The following is an 18,880-nucleotide window of genomic DNA, read 5'->3' as shown; positions in this document are numbered from 1 at the left end:
AAAGGGTTGAAACATTTTATGTGGTGCAAGAGTTGCTTTAAAGAGTCACTTTAAACACAAAAAGTGTAACAGGAACCCTTGGTTGAAGAAACTGCTGCATTGGGATAAGTTGCTAGACACATGACCAAATAATCTCTTCTAAAGAGGATTGTCAACTTTGAGCTTTCCCTTTTAAACAACTATGCATTTAGTCACATGGCTTGCCATGTTAGGATTCTGAAAGGTATATCATATGCCTTATACAATATAATGTTATTATAATAATATATAACATAATTATAAAACCGGGGCTTCTGTCACCTTTTAAAATCACAGTGGGTCTATATTAATACAGTTATTTGTGAATTATACAGAGCTCACGATTGTGAGAATTATACAGATAACGTATTCCACTGTGGATGTTATGCTGACCCTTATTTTACAATTTTACATATACTGTTAGGCACGTACAAGAATACGTACAAGTTGTAACTGGAATCTGGATGCATGTAAAGGCTATGATTTTTTTTTTTTATTAGTATTAACTGTCTCTGAAATGGTCTTCCTCTGCACTAGCATCTGGGCATACAACAGAAAAATAAAGCACAATTCAGCAGCATTGCACTACGAGAAATGCAATTATTGTGGCAAAAGCCATTCTTGGCAAGTGTTTACCGAGCACAATTAAACAGCTGGAAAAGGCACAAGCTGATTTTATGAAGCCAGCTAAGTATAACCTAAGGTGTTTAAAAGATCTTTAAAGAAATATTTCATTGCCAAGCCCAGGCTGCCAGATATCAGAAGGGAAAGGGTTTTTATACATCACATTTCAAACTAAAAACCCCTAAACAAAAAAAAAAAAAAAACTATCTTCCAAATTATTTTGACAGGCAAATATTAAAAAGACCATTACAGCTTACCAGAAATAGGCTAGCATGGTTTTTCACTCTTGTAAGTACTGCAAGTTAAATAAGATTATGTTATAAACCATTTTATAAATAGACCGGTCCAGCTGTTTCTAATGAATTTTGCTTACTGCTTTTAAAAGTTTTGGTCTTTCAACATTGAAAGGGCTACTGGCCGTCCTAACACAAGTGGTATGACAGTATGTTTATACGCAGGCAGCTTCCAACTTTCCCTTTCTTCCCAGAGTCCTTAAGTGTCCCACAAGACCTCGCACCCAGCTAATTGCAACATCAACTATGTGCCAAGAAAAACAGCAAACCATTAATATCTGCAGTGTGGCGCTAAGGGCCGATAAGGAAGATTATACAGTACAGACTATCATTAAGAACAGAAAAACTATGAGAAAATACAAAAATAATAATGTAAAAGGAAATGAACATTTGTTTAATAAAGCAATTTATATAACACATTTGTCTTAAATTTAGGCTCCAGGTAGATTGTAAAGACACAAATAAATGCAATTCAGTTTTCATTAATACATCATTAAATGTCATTTTTAAAATGTAAGCAGTTTAAGTACCAGAATATGACTCTGTATCATGGCTCCTCTAGATAAAAGTGTTTACAATTTTGTCCCTGTTTCACAAATGGCATCCCAGATTGTATTGCCCTCACCTGGAAAAGGACCTGGGGGTCCTAGTAGATGATAGGCTCAGCAATGGCATGCAATGCCAAGCTGTGGCTAACAAAGCAAACAATATTGGCAGACATTAAAAAGGGGATTAATTCCAGAGATAAAACGATAATTCTCCCGCTATACAAGACTCTGGTCCGGCCGCACCTGGAGTATGCTGTCCAGTTCTGGTCACCAGTCCTCAGGAAGCACTTACTGGAAGTGGAGCGAGTACAAAGAAGGGCAACAAAACTGATAAAGCATCTGGAAGATATTATTTATGAGGAAAGGTTGTAAGCACTGAACTTATTCTCTCTGGAGAAGACTCGCTTTAAAAGGGATATGATTTAAATTTACAAATACCGTACTGGTGACCCCACAATAGAGATAAAACTTTTTCACGGAAGGGAGTTTAACAAGACTCGTGGCCACTCATTAAAATTAGAAGAAAAAAGGTTTAACCTTAAACTACGTAGAGGGTTCTTTACTGTAAACGCGGCAAGGATGTGGAATTCCCTTCCACAGGCGGTGGTAACAGTGAGGGGCATTGATAGTTTCAAGAAACTATTAGATAAGCACCCGAATGACCACAACATACAGGGATATACAATGTAATACTGACATATAATCACACACATAGGTTGGACTTGATGGACAGGTATCTTTTTTTCGACCTCACCTACTATGTAACCTGCCCATCAACCAACCATAATGTGTGGGCATTGTTGCCCTTTCTGCAATTCTCCAGCCTGGATTTACTGGCTGCGGTATATAGCTCTTTCCCCAGCTTTGCCCACAGCTCCTTGTACCTTTCTCTCCAGGAGTATAAATCCTGTCCTAAGTCTCTAATGCCGCGTACACACGACTGGACTTTCCAGCAGACTAGGTCTGACGGAATCAGTCCGTCGCACAATCCGATCGTGTGTGGGCTAATCCGATCGTTTTTCGTTATAAGAATCCAATGAACCTAGAAATAGAACATGTTTAAAATTTCATGTTACGGACTCAATTCCTATTGGGAAAACCGTTCGTCTGTATGCTGGTTTGACAGACCAAATACGATACAAGGGAAGCTATTGGCTACTGAATTTCCTTTTTTTAGCCCTGTCTTATCGCGTTCAAAACGAATGGACTTTCAAAAGGACTTATGCCCCATACACATAGTCGGACATTCCGACCACGAAATCTGATTTTTTCCGTCGGATTTTGGCTGAAACTAGTCTTGCATACACAGGGTCGCACAAAGTTGTCGGAAAATCCGATCGTTCAGAACAAGGTGACGTTCGTAACGTATGATGGGACTACGTAGAGGCACTTTGTGCATCAGAATTCTCTACACATGATCGGAAAATGTCTGATCGAATTTTGTTGTCGGAAAATTTTAGATCCAACTCTCAAACTTTTTCTGTCGGAAATTCCGACAGAACAAGTCCAATAGAGCCCACACATGATCGGATTTCCTGACAACATAATCCGATCGGAATTTCCAACCGTGTGTATGGGGCATTAGTGCGTTTGTGTGTGGCCAAGTCCGTTTGTTTGGAAAGTCCGTCGGTACTCCACAAAAAGTCCATCTGGAAGACTGTCGGACCTAGTCTGCCGGAAAGTCCGGTTGTGTGTACGCGGAATAACACTTCAGGTGAAGTGTGAGCAATGGGGGAAGAAGTCTGCAGGTTTTAGAGGTTGCAAGAAGCAAGCAGTGTAAGAAGCGAGTTGCAGGAGTGTACAATGTTGGAAGAGGAGTGAGCGGGTGAACAGTGCTGATAGAGGAGTGCAGAGTTAAACAATGTTGGAAGAAGAGGGTGCAGGGGTGAACAATGTTGAAAGTGGGGTGCAGAGGGTGTAGGGGTGAACAGTGTTGAAAAAAGGTTGCAGATAATTCAGGGGTTAACAGTGTGGGAAGAGGGTACAGTGTTGTGTTTGTGCTAAGGGTTGCAGGAGGTGCAGGCATGAAATGTTTTTGGAAAAGGGTTGCAGGGGGTGCAGAGGTGAGTGGTGTTGGAAAGGGTTGCAGAGGTTAGTCTGTGTTAAGGGTGTTGCAGGGGCTGCAAAGTGAGCAGTGCTAGAATAGGTTTACAGGGGTGAGCAAAGTTGGAAGAGGGTTGCAGGGGTGAACAGTGTTAGAAGAGGACTGCAGGGGGTTAGCAGTTTTGGAGAAGAGTTGTAGGGGGTGAAGAGAAATTAAAGTTCCAGTCTGAAGTAAAAAAAATAAAAAAAAGTCAACAGCTACAAATACTGTAGCTGCTGATTTTTACTATAAGGACACTTTCCTGTCCAGGGATCCCGCAATGTCGACAATCCATCCATTGGCTTGCTGTGTAGGCGCCAGAATCTTCACAAAGGGAGACAGAAAATGAAGCCTTACGGCTTTACAGCATGTTACCTACTGTGCATGCGCAAGTGGCGCTGTTCTTTCTGAATGGTCCCACTGTCTTCTGGGACCAGTGTGTCTCCCAGAAGACAGCAGGGGGAAAGGAGGAGGGACAGGAAATTTCTTAGATTGCTGTACGCCGATTGCGGTGATCTTACCTGGAAGTAGGAGCAGGTACCTGGTTTTGACAGGTATACGCTCCCCCCTCCACCCTGAAAGGTGCCAAATGTGCTGTTGACTTTTAATGGACAATTCTACCAAAGCTTCAGTTGTCCACTTCCCACTCGGCCTATAGCAGAATGATGGCCAGGTGGTGGTTCAGTTATCCCGACTGGGTGTCATATGATGTCCAGCAAGATAACATGCCGGCACACATGCCTGACATACTGCATCTCTGATCGTGGTATGGAGCCTTTGACGGAGGCTCCTTATGATGTGATCAGCTGTGACCAATCACAGCTGATCACCACATGAACCAGGAAGTGCCGTAAACGGCATTCGTCGAATCGCGCCGACAGGGAGAGACGATCAGCGGCTCTCCCTGTCGGGGGGGGGGGGGTCTATGCTAATAATCAGGATATTGATTATCAAAACACAGCCCCATCAGATGTGCCACCAAAGCTGCCAAAAAGGTGCCCATCAGCGCCCCATCAGAAACGGCTGTAGGTGCCCATCATAGTGCCAGTGCCCACCACAGTGCCAATCACAGTGTCAGTGCCTTATAGTAACACCTGTCAGTACCTGATCATCAGTTCTGCTCATCAGTGCCATCTGTCTGTACCCATCAGTGCCACCTATCAGTGCCTATTGGTGCCCATCAGTGCCACCTATTGGTGCCCATCAGTGCTGCATATCAGTACCACCTATCAGTGCCATCTCATCAGTGCCCATCAGTGAAGGTGAAAAAAAACCCTTTTTTTCCAAAATTTGACTTTTTTAGTTTAACAAAAAACAAAAACCCCAGTGGTGATCAAATATCACCAAAAGAAAGCTCTATTTGTGGAAAGAAAATTCTAAAAATGTAGTTTGGGTGCAATATTGCATGACCACGCAAATGTCATTCAAATTGAGACAGCGTTGAAAGCTGAAAATTATCCCGGGCAGGAAAGGGGTGAAAGTACCTGGTATTGAAGTGGTTAAAGAGACATTGTCATCTTGCCAATGCAGGGAAAATAACAGTGTCTCTTTATAGGGCAATCATACCTTTGATACAATTGTCCTTTCATCAGTTCTTCACACTACCCTAATTGCCCACTAGCACAAATACTTACCTTTCTCCTCGATCCACAAATCTTTGCTATACAACACTACTTTCCCCCCAAAAATGTCCCATGGCCCCAAGAATTCCTCTAGGCAAGCCATGTTCATGGCAGCCACCAGTGGGCAAGCACAGTACACCTTACCATTAAGAATGTATTAGCTGACTGGCAGGGCAACACAGCACAGATCACTGGATCAAGTCGGTAGATGACTTGGTTCATAGATTTACAGGACATAATCCTGATCATTGTACTCTGTACATTATATACTTCTGACTCCTGCACTTTACACACTATACTATTATTACCGTATATACTCGAGTATAAGCCGAGATTTTCAGCCTCTTTTTTGAGGCTGAAAGTGCCCCCCTCGGCTTATACTCGAGTCATCGCTGTCTGCCCGCTCGATCAGCGTGTCGAGCAGACAGACAGCGGCCATTCTATGATTCAAAAGCCGCGCCTCCGGCTCCGCCTTCGCCTGTGATAGGCGGAACACTGAATTTCCCAGCAGCCTGTGTTCCGCCTATCACGGGCATCTTCTCATCCTCGTACTACGGACGAGGATGATACGACGTCCGTGATAGGCGGAACACAGGCTGCTGGGAAATTCAGTGTTCCGCCTATCACAGGCGAAGGAGGAGGCGCGGCTTTTGAATTTTACAATGGCCGCCGACGAAGAGGGCACGGGACGGAGGCAAGGCAAGGCACGGCACGGGACAGGACGGGACGGGACGGGACGGGACGGGACGAAGGCAAGGCACGACACGGGACGGAGGCTCGGGACAAAGGCTCGGGACACAGGTAGGCTGGACACACACACACACACACACACACACACACACACACACACACACACACACACGGATGGAGACACACACACACAGGGATGGATGGATGGATGGATGGAGACACACACACACAGGGATGGATGGATGGATGGATGGATGGAGACACACACACACAGGGATGGATGGATGGATGGATGGATGGAGACACACACACACAGGGATGGATGGATGGATGGAGACACACACACACAGGGATGGATGGATGGATGGACACACACACACACAGGGATGGATGGACGGACACACAGGGATGGACGGACACACAGGGATGGACGGACACACACACAGGGATGGACAGGCATGTCTCACCCTCGGCTTATACACGAGTCAATAAGTTTGCCAGTTTTTTTGGGGGTAAATTGGGGGCCTCGGCTTATATTCGGGTCGGCCTATACTCGAGTATATACGGTATATACTCCTGACCGAAGTGTTCATTATCTCAACAGTTGCAAAATGGTCCCTGCAAAAATAGCCTATTTCCCATGTTTGTTAGTCCCATGTTTGTTCGTACCATAGTAGTGGTGTTTGGTGGGTCACACACTATGTGTGCTGCATTTTCTTAACAAAAAAAAACAATTTCAAATATGATGCACCAAGATATGCATGCACAATAAGAAGGGATGCCTTGAAAGTATTGATGTCTTTATACCCTGAACATCTGTCTCTTGTTCCAAATATTTGTCTCTGTTTCAGGAAGTGTTAATCACTGAAATCTCTGAAAATTACTTAAAACCCCCAAACATTATAAATTTTTTTTTCTAACACCCTAGAGAATAAAATTACGGTTGTTGCACTACTCTGTCACACCGTATTTGCGCAGCGGTCTTACAAGCGCACTTTTTTGGGGAAAATACACTTTTTTCAATAAAAAAAATAAGACAACTGTAAAGCTAGCCAATTTTTTTTTATATTGTAAAAGATAATGTTACATCGAGTAAATTGATACTCAACATGTCACGCTTCAAAATTGCGCCCGCTCGTGGAATGGCGACAAACGTTTAACCTTAAAAATCTCCATAGACGACGTTTAAAAAATTCTACAGGTTGCACATGTTGAGTTACACAGAGGATGTCTAGGGCTAGAATTATTGCTCTCACTCTACCAATTGCGTCAATACCTCACATGTGTGGTTTGAACACCGGTTTCATATGTGAGCGCTACTCACTTTTTATTTTTACACTGTTCTTTAAAAACTTTTATTCCTATTACAAGGAATGTAAAAATCCCTTGTAATAGAAAAAAAGCATGACAGGTGTGGAAATTTTATGAAAATGTATTTAATATGTATTGTCATAGTGTTAGTACTCCCGCAAACCCACTCTAAAGAGCTGACTGGGGCAGACTGACGCTGGTTGATATCCATTTGGTAGTGGAAAACTTCCTGAGGTTAGAGAGAAGTGTTTGCAGAGTGGGGATATGTCCACCAGCGAAGGGCCCTTGTGCGATGCACAGAACGATCGCGTGGGGGGGTATGCGTTCACTCTGCAAAGACATTATCGGATTAGCGGATGTGCGCTTGTGTCACCTGTATGTCTGATCAACATATTTGGGGTGCCATGGCGTACACCTGCAGATAATCTCCCATCGGCAGGAACAGATCCATCCTGTTGGAAGGATTTCCTGTATTAACATTCATATCCTGTGTTGTCATATCTCGTCATATCCTGTGAGGTCATATCCCGTGGTGGAAGCGATTGGCTGTTGGGGCCAGGACTTCCTGTTTTTGATTGCTTTTGCGGTCTTTGAATATAAGAACCAGTGCACTGCTTGGCAGGGCAGTCGTGCTGAGATGAGGACGTAAGATGGTGATTATGTCTGTTTACTGGGGAAATGCAGGAGACATGGTTATTTAAAGATGCATTATACCAGTAGACTGAATGGGTGCTTATTAGTGCAAACGAGTATGGTGGTTTATCCACGACACAGGACCTCTTAAATATGAGATCTGGGGTCAAAAGGCCTCAGATCTCATATTTACACTAAAATGCAATGAAAAAAAAATGTCCCTTTAAGAGCTATGGGCGGAAGTGACGTTTTGACGTTGCTTCCACCCTGCAATGTTATTGAGACGGGTGGGGGCCATCTTCCCATCACTCATCTCCATACCCATGAAGGAGAAGGATCCGATCGTCTCCACTGCTACCGATGGCTCCGGTAAGAAGCGGATGGCACTGGAGTGTGGGAGGAAGGGGGGGTCCCCTCTCTCACCGCTGATAAAAGTGATCTTGCAGCGAATCCGCTACAGAGGCCACTGTTATCGGGAACCAGACCGTCCGCTGAAGAAGAGGATACCAGAGTTATGGCAGCTAGATGCTGCCATAACAATGATATCTCTCTTTACAGAGAGGATGTATATCGGAGTGTGGTGGTCTGGAAGTGGTTAAAAATGAGGTTGTGATTTTGTGGGTGTGGCTACAAATAGGGGTTTGCATTAAAGAATTCTCTCTTGCTTGGGGACAGTTTGTTGAAATAATGAAATTATTAATTATGTCTTGTTTGTACATATACCAGATGTTTTGTGATTCGCATATAGAGGATTAAGCCTTGAAGAAGCGGTAATCCTGAAACATGTTGGCAGATCCCGTTTAAGCCATGTGATACCATATTTGATATACAGTATGTGTGAGATGCTCTCTACATATATTTGGGCTTTAGTTGGCCCTTAGTTTCTCCTATGAACACTATATATATTAATAAACTATCTTTTGTCTTTAACTTGTCTTTAACTTTATATGTTTTATCTTAACCATGGGTACTACCATTTAAAAGCCCATTTTCTACAATACTTTTTTGTTCCATTGGAGAATTTCCTGTTTTTTTACCATTAGCAGTGGCGGCCAGTGGCATTTTCTTTGGGGTGGGGGGGGCGCCGGCAAACAGTGCACAGCTAGCCACCCCTCCCGGTCGGGTCACCCATTAGACCCCTTTCACACCACGCCGCTGATGGCGTGGGCGGTAAAACGCCGCTATTTTTAGGTTTGCATCGGATTTGCGGCGCATTTCGGCTGCTAGCGGGGCGCTTTTACCCCCCCGCTAGGGGCCGCAAAAGGGTTAAAACCGCCGGCCATATGCTGCAATAGCGGCGTTTTGCCGGCGGGATTCTAGCGCTGCCCCATTGATTTCAATGGGGAGCAGTGGTGGAGGAGCGGTAAACACACCGCTCCTTCACCGCTCCAAAGAAGCTGCTGGCAGGACTTTTTTCTGACGTCCTGCCGCACACCGCTGTAGTGTGAAAGACCTCTGGGCTTTCACACTAGAAACAATGGTGCAGCTTCATTAGGGCATTTTGCAGGCGCTATTTCTAACGCTATAGCGCCTGCAAAACGCCCTGGTGTGAAAGGGGTCTTACAGCCAGTGAGCCAATGAGGGGAGAGAGGGGGCAGGGTCAAGACATGTCCACATGTCTGAATATACACACAGAGCAGCGGCTCGGCTGCCCCCATTGCAAGCTGCTTGCTGTGGGGGCACTTGGCAGGAGGGAGGGGCCAGGCAGGCTGGTGAGGGACTTATTGTCCTGCACAGACTCAGGAAAATCTTCCTAATAGGACACAGATGGCAAAAAACTAACAGGAGTTATAGCTCTTCCTAAAATGAAAAAAAGTTTTGCCTTTAGTTACTATATCATTTACTATCAGAACTGTTCAAATATAAAAGTTTCACAGACAGTGTTTGTAGTCGTATGAAAATTATTTTCCTAAATATTTCTATATAGCGAGATCACACAGATTATCTAAATTTATGACTACTGGCAGGTGAACATGCAGAACACTATTAAACATCCAATATAACAACTGTTTAAACTAGCAATTTACAATCGTAACAATGACAGCACATGGTTAGTACAACATGACCTTTGCCAGGGACATAAAACAGAGGCCGTGTGACAATCAATAGCAGTGACACCAGACAGTCAGACTCTTCGGAGCAGGATGACATTGGCAGGAACACAAGGCAGTTTAGTTATGTGACTCACTGTCTATGTCACTTGTACTGCCACTACCTGGAATTATCTAAATTTATAATAAAATTCCAGTCCATTTGTCCAGAGCTCTGTGCAACATTTGGCATATGTTTGTATTGAGAATGAAAGACACAAGAAAGAAGCACACAAGCATGTGAATCATCGATAAAGAGAAAAAAAAGAGACCCACAATATTATATTTCCTTCTGTTCATGGATTTTCTATTCACTAGACCATGCTGCAAATTGCATCTTGTAGAAAAAAGCCATAAAGTAGACCTTGAACAGATTTATAAAAATGGACAGTCCACCCAAAATGGATATTTCAGTTATAGAAATCTTGTAGAAGGATTTTTGGAGATGGGATACAAACTTCCATGCCATAAGTTTTGGCTTTTTTCCTACTATTAAGTGTTCCCAAGTCTACTTTTGCCTTTTCAATAAATTATTTTTTTTTTTAAAACTGCTTAAAAAGGCACCACCATCCCCCATAACTACTGACAATCACTTTTCTTTTTTTAAAGACTACTCTAAAATCCTAACCCTTTAACTCCAGGTCCTGAGTGCTCTCTCTTCCTCATAGCACAGTGTGAGTGGTCACATCACTGGCTGGGTGACATTGACAATTGCTGTTGGCTGTCCAGTAGCAGGGTCCTCTCAGGCTCCTGAACAGCAGCAGCAGAATGACCAAGGACCAGACTGCTCTGCTGGACCAATGATCTCCACTCTCGGAAGAGATGATGGCAAGGGACATGCGATTGCAGACTTTGGTGAGTAAAGAGAGGTTGTGAACTTTTAATTTTCAAAAGAAAAATGATGAATGGGTGTGAAGGTGTTTATGTTTGCCCGGAAATAGGCTTTACATTTTAGCAAGGGGAATGGGCCTCTTGAAATGGCTGCAGCAAATGCACAGACCTGAACATTTAAGCATAAAAGTTTCAGCCTCTGAGGTCCCTGAGAGATTTATTACATTGTTAGTTAATTTAAAGGTACACTCCAAGGGTTGGTGCATACTTGTTTCAACCACAGCAAAAACGTTCTGCTCCTTTACCCCCACGCATCTAAACACACAATTTATTTGCGGGTGTGGGAAATCATATTGTGCTTTTTTTGCCTTGTGGCTGCCGTTTTGAAAGGGTGCAGGAACCTTTTTCCTGCAGGTACAGCAGCCCATTCAATTGAAAAGGCTGCTGTGCCTGTGCAAACGCAGGCCCCACCGAACACATAGGTGTGAACCTAGCCTAAAACAGAAAATTACACCATGGGGTTTCAGACAGGATGCACAGTCTACAAGTTCAGATATTTACGTTCCAACATGACCCAAAACAAAGGGCAAAAGTGACCACACAGTGATTGAAGGAGAAAATAAATCTGTGGAATGACTTGAAGACTGCAGTCCACAAACAGTTACCATCAGATGTAAATCAACTTGAGCAGTTCTGCAAAGTAGAGTGGGCAAATATTGCCCATAAAGCCTAGATGTGCTACGTTAGTAGAGACATATCCCGACAGACTAAAGGCTGGAATTAAAGCAAAAGGTGGCTCAACAAAATACTGACACAAGGAAGTGAGGTCCGTTTTCCAACTCAGTGATTCTAGAAAATTTTTATTTTTTTTGGTCCTAATGTCTTGGGGTTATATCTTTCACTTGGATGTTATAAGTTGGACTGAGTAAATACAGCTAAATAAAACAAAAACTGTGCGTCTTAATTTCAAAGCAAAATGTGATTATTTTAAAGGTGGGGGGGGGGGGGTAATTCTTTTCTGTACCCACTGTACATCTCCTCCCTAGGTCTGTTGATAACCTCCCATGGCTTCCAATACCATTTCTATGCTGAGGACACCCAAATCTACATTTTACTTCTCAGCTCACTCCTCCTGTCTCCCCAGACATTTCTAAGTTACTAAATGACATATTAGTATGGATGTCACACATCAGATTTAAGGTGATCTGTTACCTTGTATTCTTACATACATATGGGGAGATTTTACCTTGCTGTGGCTGCAAAGCTGAAATGTTATTTGCAGTCCCATTGGCTGATGGTCTTTTTACCCCTGACTATTGCACTGGTCTGGCAGCACCATCTGATTCCATTTGCTGTCTGATATAGGACCAGTTTCTGAGCAGTGACTATTTAGGCTGTGCTCAGATCAGCCATTCTTGTGCAAGCAACACTTGTTGATGTGTTGCTGAGTCCTATACTTTATGACTCCCTGTCCCTGGGGGTCTCAATGTGCACTTGGCTTTCCTGTCTCTAGAAATCTATCATGCTGAGAGGTATCCTGTCCCTGGTAGTTCCACTGTGCACTCTGGTTACCTGTCCCTAGAAAGCCTGTATGTTGAGCCATAACCTGCTGGTAATGGGATTCATGTACACCATACAGTCTCCTGTCCCCTGGAACACCTGTACATTGTGCTGTACTTCTGTGCCTGTGTGCAGTACTTGCCATTCCAGTGGCTGGCATTCTACAGGAGTCTCACCTTCCCATAGTTGATAGTAACTGTGGTAGCGACCTGGAAGCAGGAAGCAGCCAACCTACCTACCCCATCAGGAGCTCTGGAGAAGACTGTCCATTCCTTAGATTCTGCTCCTCAGTAGAGGCTCTCTCCAGATGTGGTCGGCAAGTTCTTGACAGTCAGACCACTTCCTCAAACTTAGATATCCCCCCCCCCCATGTCCTCTCTGCAGACTTGTCTGGGATTTCCCTCCCCTCATGCCAGGGTGCTAATTGTCTTCCTGGACCCTCCTTTTATCCCCACATCCAATCGCTGTTCAAATCTAGTATTTCACTCCCAGGACCACTGATAAGGCAATACAGCCAGCCCTCCTGTACTGGGCCCAGGCCCCATCAGTTCAAAAGGGGGGCACAGGCACCTGCTAAGCAGGAGGGCCGGCTGTTCTGTCTTATTATTGCAGACACCAATTCTCTTTTGCCTCCCCAGTGCAGTGCTGCCAGCTTCTCCTCCGCTTTCTCCCTCTGGCTTTACTGCAGGGGGATTGGTTTCTGTTTATTGTGCTTCAGTTTGTGAATGAGCAAGAAGCCTCAGAGCGCTTCCAATTTATGCATCTGTGTAGCTGAGGCTGCAGAGAAATGGACCGATAATGCTGCCCTCAGTCACTTCTGGCCAGGGGGGCCATGTCCGGTAGGCTGTACAGAGCCCCGTGATTTCCAACATCAGCCCTGTTCACTCCTATGGTATCTCTAGCTGCAATTATTGCAACTCTCTTCACTGGTCTACCTCTATAAAGGCTATTCCACCTTTAGTTTATCATGATTGCCGCTGCCAAACACACACTATATTGCCAAAAGTATTAGGACAACTGCCTTTAATGCACATGAACTTTAATGGCATCCAAGTCTTAGTCCAAGGGGTTCAATATTGAGTTGGCCCACCCTTTGCAGCTATAACAATGTCAACTCTTCTGGGAAGGCTGTCCACAAGGTTTAGGACTGTGTCTATGGGAATGTTCGACCATTCTTCCAGAAGCGCATTTGTGAGGTCAGGCACTGATGTTGGACAAGAAGGCCTGGCTCATAGTCTCCGCACTAATCCCAAAGATGTTCTGTTGGGTGGAGGTCAGGATTGTGCAGGCCTGACAAGTTCCTCCACCCTAAACTCGCTCATCCATGCTCTATTGCCAAAAGTATTGGGCCACCCCTCCAAATCATTAGGTGGATGGGGAGATTATGGTGTGGGGTTGTTTTTTTCAGGGTTTGGGCTTGGCCCTTAGTTCCAGTGAAGGGAACTCTTAAGGCATCAGCATACTAAGATGTTGTGGACAATTTCATGCTCTCAACTTTGCGGGAACAGTTTGGGGATGGCCCCTTCCTGTTCCAACATGACTGCGCACCAGTACATAAAGCAAGGTCTATAAAGACATGGATGAGCCAGTTTGGGGTGGAGGAACTTGACTGGCCTGGACAGAGTCCTGACCTCAACCCGATAAAACACCTCTGGGATGAATTAGAGTGGACACTGTGAGCCAGGCCTTGTAGTCCAACATCAGTGCCTGACCTCCCAAATGCGCTTCTGGAAGAATTGTCAGAGATTCCCATAGACACTAAAACCTTGTGGACAGCCTTCCCAGAAGAGTTGAAGTTGTTATAGCTGCAAAGGGTGGGCCAACTCAGTATTGAATCCTAAGGACTAAGACTGGGGTACCATTAAAGTTAATGGGCATGTAAAGACAGGCATCCCAATACTTTTGACAATATAGTACAATTACCTTACCTTTACCTCAGTGTCCACCACCTAAAAAAAAAAACGATATTATACGCAGCATTATCAACTGATAATTTACTTAAATGTGGAGATTTTTATTTGGCAATTTTATACCAAAAGTCAGAATTCATTCTACCTCGGACTTCTTTAAATATACTACTTTTTTCTCTATAAAATCATCAACATAATAATACCACTCCATTTTCTTAGATACGGTTTTCTAAAATTGTCTGAAAAGCAAAAATTGTCTACCAAACCAATAGTGAATTAAACTAAAATAGTCTAAAAATATATGCTGTATAGTTAATTCTCCTCTGCACAGAAAAGTTATACATCCTGCAGTAAGAGCATTACAGTGTGTTTGTCTTGTCAGATGGTTCTAGTCCTTCTATCCTTGATTGTACCAATTGTGCACTTAGCTTGTTCATCGATGAATCTCAGAAGCATACACCATCATAGATTATGTAAACCTGTATATGCAGTCTACAAGAAACATTAGAAACAATTGCGGAAGTGAATTTTTATAGACTGTACAGCAAGTCCTGTCATAGAAACTTAGAAGAGTGATAGCCGAAAAAATATCAACTGGTCCATCAAGTCTGCCAAACATTTTGTTTTTCAATTTATACATTTTTGAGGGTTTTTATTTCTTAAAGTGTAACTCCACTTTTGTTCCCCTCTTGGTGATATATATTTACATTGCAAGGATTTTGCAGAATCCCCCCTTAATCTGAAGAAATCCCTGGTTGTTCCTATGTGTCCTTGTGGGAAAGGGAGTCTAAGCCCTTGTACACACGGTCGGACATTCCGACAACAAAATCCGATGGATTTTTTCAGACGGATTTTGTCCGCGGTCGGACAAAGTTGTCGGAAAATCCGATCGTTTGGAATGTGATGACATTTGCACTTTACGACTGGACTACGTTCAGGCTAGTAGCCAATAGTTTTGGTCTCATAATTTGATCTGAGCATGTGTGGCACTTTGTCCAATTGGAATTCTTTACAAACGATCGGACAAGGTCCTATCGGATCAGGTTGTCGGAAAACGTTATATCCAGCTCTCAAACTTTGTTGGTCGGACATTCCGATGGAAAAAGTCCGATGGAGCCCACACACGGTCGGATTATCTGACAACGCTGTCCGATCTGACTTTTTCCGTCTGAATTTCCGACTGTGTGTACAAGGGCTTATAGGAGTGGTTTCATAATTATCAATCAGCTGTGCACCTGCAGGACACTAATGAGGTGAGCTGCTGGGCCTGCATCCCTTGTTGTGTTCCGATTGGGAGTATCTCACCAAAAATTTAATTTTTGTTTCAGAAGATACCTGACTTGCATCTGACTGCAGACTTCTGGAAAAATCAGTGAGTCAATCACACAAGCAGGAAATGATGTTTCTGGGGCCCGTTCTGTACACAGTATGTTTTTTTTTTTTTCAGAAAATTACAGCGGCTGCAGATTGAAAAGAAAAGGTCATTTTTAATAATATTCAATTACAATATTACTCGTGTCGCAATTGTACACGCTATATTATCAAATTCCAGACCTAAATCCAATTGAGAATCTGTGGCAAGACTTGAAAATTGCTTTTAACAGACGCTCTCTATCCAATCTCACAGAGCTGGAGCTATTTTGCAAAGAAGAATGGGAAAAAACATTGAGACATACCCAGAACGACTTGCAGTTGTAACTGCATCGAAAAGGTGGCTCTACAAAGTATTGACTCAGGGGGGCTGAATACAAATACATGCCACACTTTTCACATATTTATTTGTAAAAAAAAAATTTAAAGCCATTTATAATTTTTCTTCCACTTCGCAATTATGCGCCACTTTGTGTTGGTCCATTACATAAAATCCCAATAAAATACATTTAAATTTTTGGTTGCAACATGACAAAATGTGGAAAATTTCAATGGGTATGAATACTTTTTCAAGGTACTGTAAATCCACTTACTGTTGACTAATTTACTACCTCAGCTATGCCAAGCATCAACTACTCTTTCAGAAAAATAATTTTTGAACTTTTCTCTTGCTAGTTTGAGGTCATGTTCCCGTGTTCTGGATCTTGGCTTCACGTTGAAAATACTTCTCTACTGAACCTTATTTACCCCCTTGATGTAGTTAAAGGTTTCAGTCATGTCTCCCCTTTCCTTTCTTTCTTCCAAACTGTACATATTAAATTCATGAAGTCTCTCCTGATATGTTTTATCCCTCAGACCTTTCACTATTTGTCTTACCCATCTCTGGACTTGTTATATCTTATCAATATATTTCTTTGTAAGTGCAGTCACCAGAACTGGACACAAAAAGGGCAGAAGAAAGATGGTCCTGGTTACTTAATATAGATCTTTAGTATTCTAAATGAGGTCTAGCTAAAGATCTATATTAAATAACCAGGACTATCTATCTTCTGCCCATGACCCCTTCACCATTTTCTGGCGGTCCCTCGGTGTATGGAAGCTGTCTACATATCACCCAGCTGCCCCATCAGGATAATTGTAGTAGCATATGATGATGATGATGATATTAAAGAGGAAGTAAACCCTGATGAGTTTACTTCCTCTTTCATTCCCTGCAAAGGCAAAGCATAATGGACTACTATGCATCGCATAGTAGTCCATTATGTGTCACTTACCTGACATAGGAGCCAGCGAAGTCACTGCTGTCCCCTGTGGTCCGGCGCATCCATCTTCTCGGTGGGTCTCGCTGCTCCGCCGCTGTCATTCGGCGAAGCCGCGATGACGTCACTTCCGCGCATGCGCACGGGACCCGAGACGCGCGGCATCTTCGTTATTGAGAATGCCACGCTCAGTGCGCCTGCGCACCGTAGACATGCGCCGTAGACAGCGGTGCCCGTCTTCGGGCAGATATCTCCTAAACCGTATAGGTTTGGGAGATATTTCTTGGACCTACAGGTAAGCCTTAATCTAGGCTTACCTGTAGGTCAAAGTGGTTTGTAAGGGTTTACAACCACTTTAACCACTTGCTGACCAGGCTTTTTCCTTCACTTTTTGTTTAAAGGTTTAAATCAATATTTTTTTGCTAGAAACTTACTTGTAACCCCCAAACATTATAATTGTTTCATTTTAACAGAGACTCTAGGGAATAAAATGGCGATTGTTGCAATTTTTTATGTCACACGGTTTTTGCGCAGCAGTTTTTTTTTTTAACGCAATGTGTATCCGCTCTTCTCCTTCCTCTCCAGCCGCCGACACCTGCCATGGAGCTCCCTGGCCCGCAAAGGTGCAAGCGGAGCCCGGCAAGCATGGCAGGGTGGCACTGGTAGCTGGGGTGTGTGAGAGTGATCGGGCAGCAGTGCCACCTTCTGAATGCCCTCATCTTGCTGGATTGTACGGACCTGGCAGTGAAAGGGTTAGTCCTGTAAGTTGCGATGTGGGGCCTCCATGGATCAGACTTGTTTTTTAGTGTGCACCCCACAGATCCTCGTGCAAGTCAGCACCTCACACTCGTTGCTGGGTTCCTCAAACCATTCTTGAACTCATTAGACCATTATCCATTCGTCTGCAGCAGTGACAGGGCACGCACCCCATCCGATGTGTGTTCATTCATCAGCAGTTCAGCTATCCCCACCTGGAGCAGTTACTTTGTTTTGCCCATTGTAGGCACATTTGGCTGTGGACACAGGTCAGCATGGGCACCCTAGTTTGCAGCCCTGTACCCAACAAACTGTGATGCACTGTGTGTTCTGACGCCTTTCTATCAGAACCAGCATTAACTTTTTCAGCAATTTAAGCTACGGTAGCTCTTTTATTGAGTCGGACTACACAGGCCAGACTTTGCTCCCTATGTGCATTAATGAGAATTGGCTGCCCAGGACCCTGCTGACAGTTTGCCGGTTTTCCTTCCTCGGACCACTTTTGGTAGGTTCTAAACACTGCAGACTGGGAACACTGCAGACTGGGAATGCAATAAAAAAAAAAACACCACATTTTAGTGAATTGAAAAAACATACAATATATACCCCATTTGTAAAATATGAAAGATGATGCTACGGCGAGTAAATAGATACTTAACATGTCACGCTTTAAAATGTTGTATGCTCGTGGAATGGCGACAAATTATGGTACTTAAAAATCTCTATAGGCAACATTTTTAACACCTTTACAGTTTACCTGTTTAGAGTTACAGATAACTCCAAAACTGCTGTTGATCCAGGCATCTAGCCTTTACAATTTGTCAAAGCTGTTCAAATCTTTATGCTAGCACATTACTTCTGCTTTCAAAATATCAACTTCGGGGACAACATGTTTACTTTCTGCTAGTTTATACCAGCTACTTTCAATGTACCAAGACAATCAATGTTATTCACTTCACCTGTCAGTGGTCACAACATTATGGATGATCAGTGTATAATCTCTTCATTTACTGGTCCAGCATTGCTTTCACGGTTGTATAAGGGACACACTGCTTACTCTCTCTTCTATTTCTACACTACATGTTTGAATGTTTAAGCAAGGCTCATTTTCTATATTGATACATTACGCTATGCAACTGTAAATACCTTTCACTAGAACAGTCTATGTATTGTACTACCTGCCCCCCCCCCCCCCAACCTATTATCTAAATTGTTTTGTAGTACCATGGGATATAATGGTACTATACAAGTCAATAATAACATAATTATTTTAGCTGGCAA

General features: G+C 43.4%; 1 protein-coding gene across 2 annotated transcripts in view; it reads right to left on the bottom strand.

Moving 5' to 3' along the window:
• CPQ (carboxypeptidase Q) overlaps positions 1-18,880 on the bottom strand; it is a 696,853-nt gene that overhangs the window by 72,156 nt on the left and 605,817 nt on the right. The gene's annotated exons all lie outside the window — the stretch shown is intronic.

The sequence above is a fragment of the Lithobates pipiens genome, unplaced genomic scaffold (genome assembly GCF_037356315.1).
Source record: "Lithobates pipiens isolate NorthernLeopardFrog02 unplaced genomic scaffold, aLitPip1_a1.2 Scaffold_19, whole genome shotgun sequence".
Lineage (NCBI taxonomy): Eukaryota > Metazoa > Chordata > Amphibia > Anura > Ranidae > Lithobates > Lithobates pipiens.
This window is presented reverse-complemented; position numbering and strand designations above follow the sequence as displayed.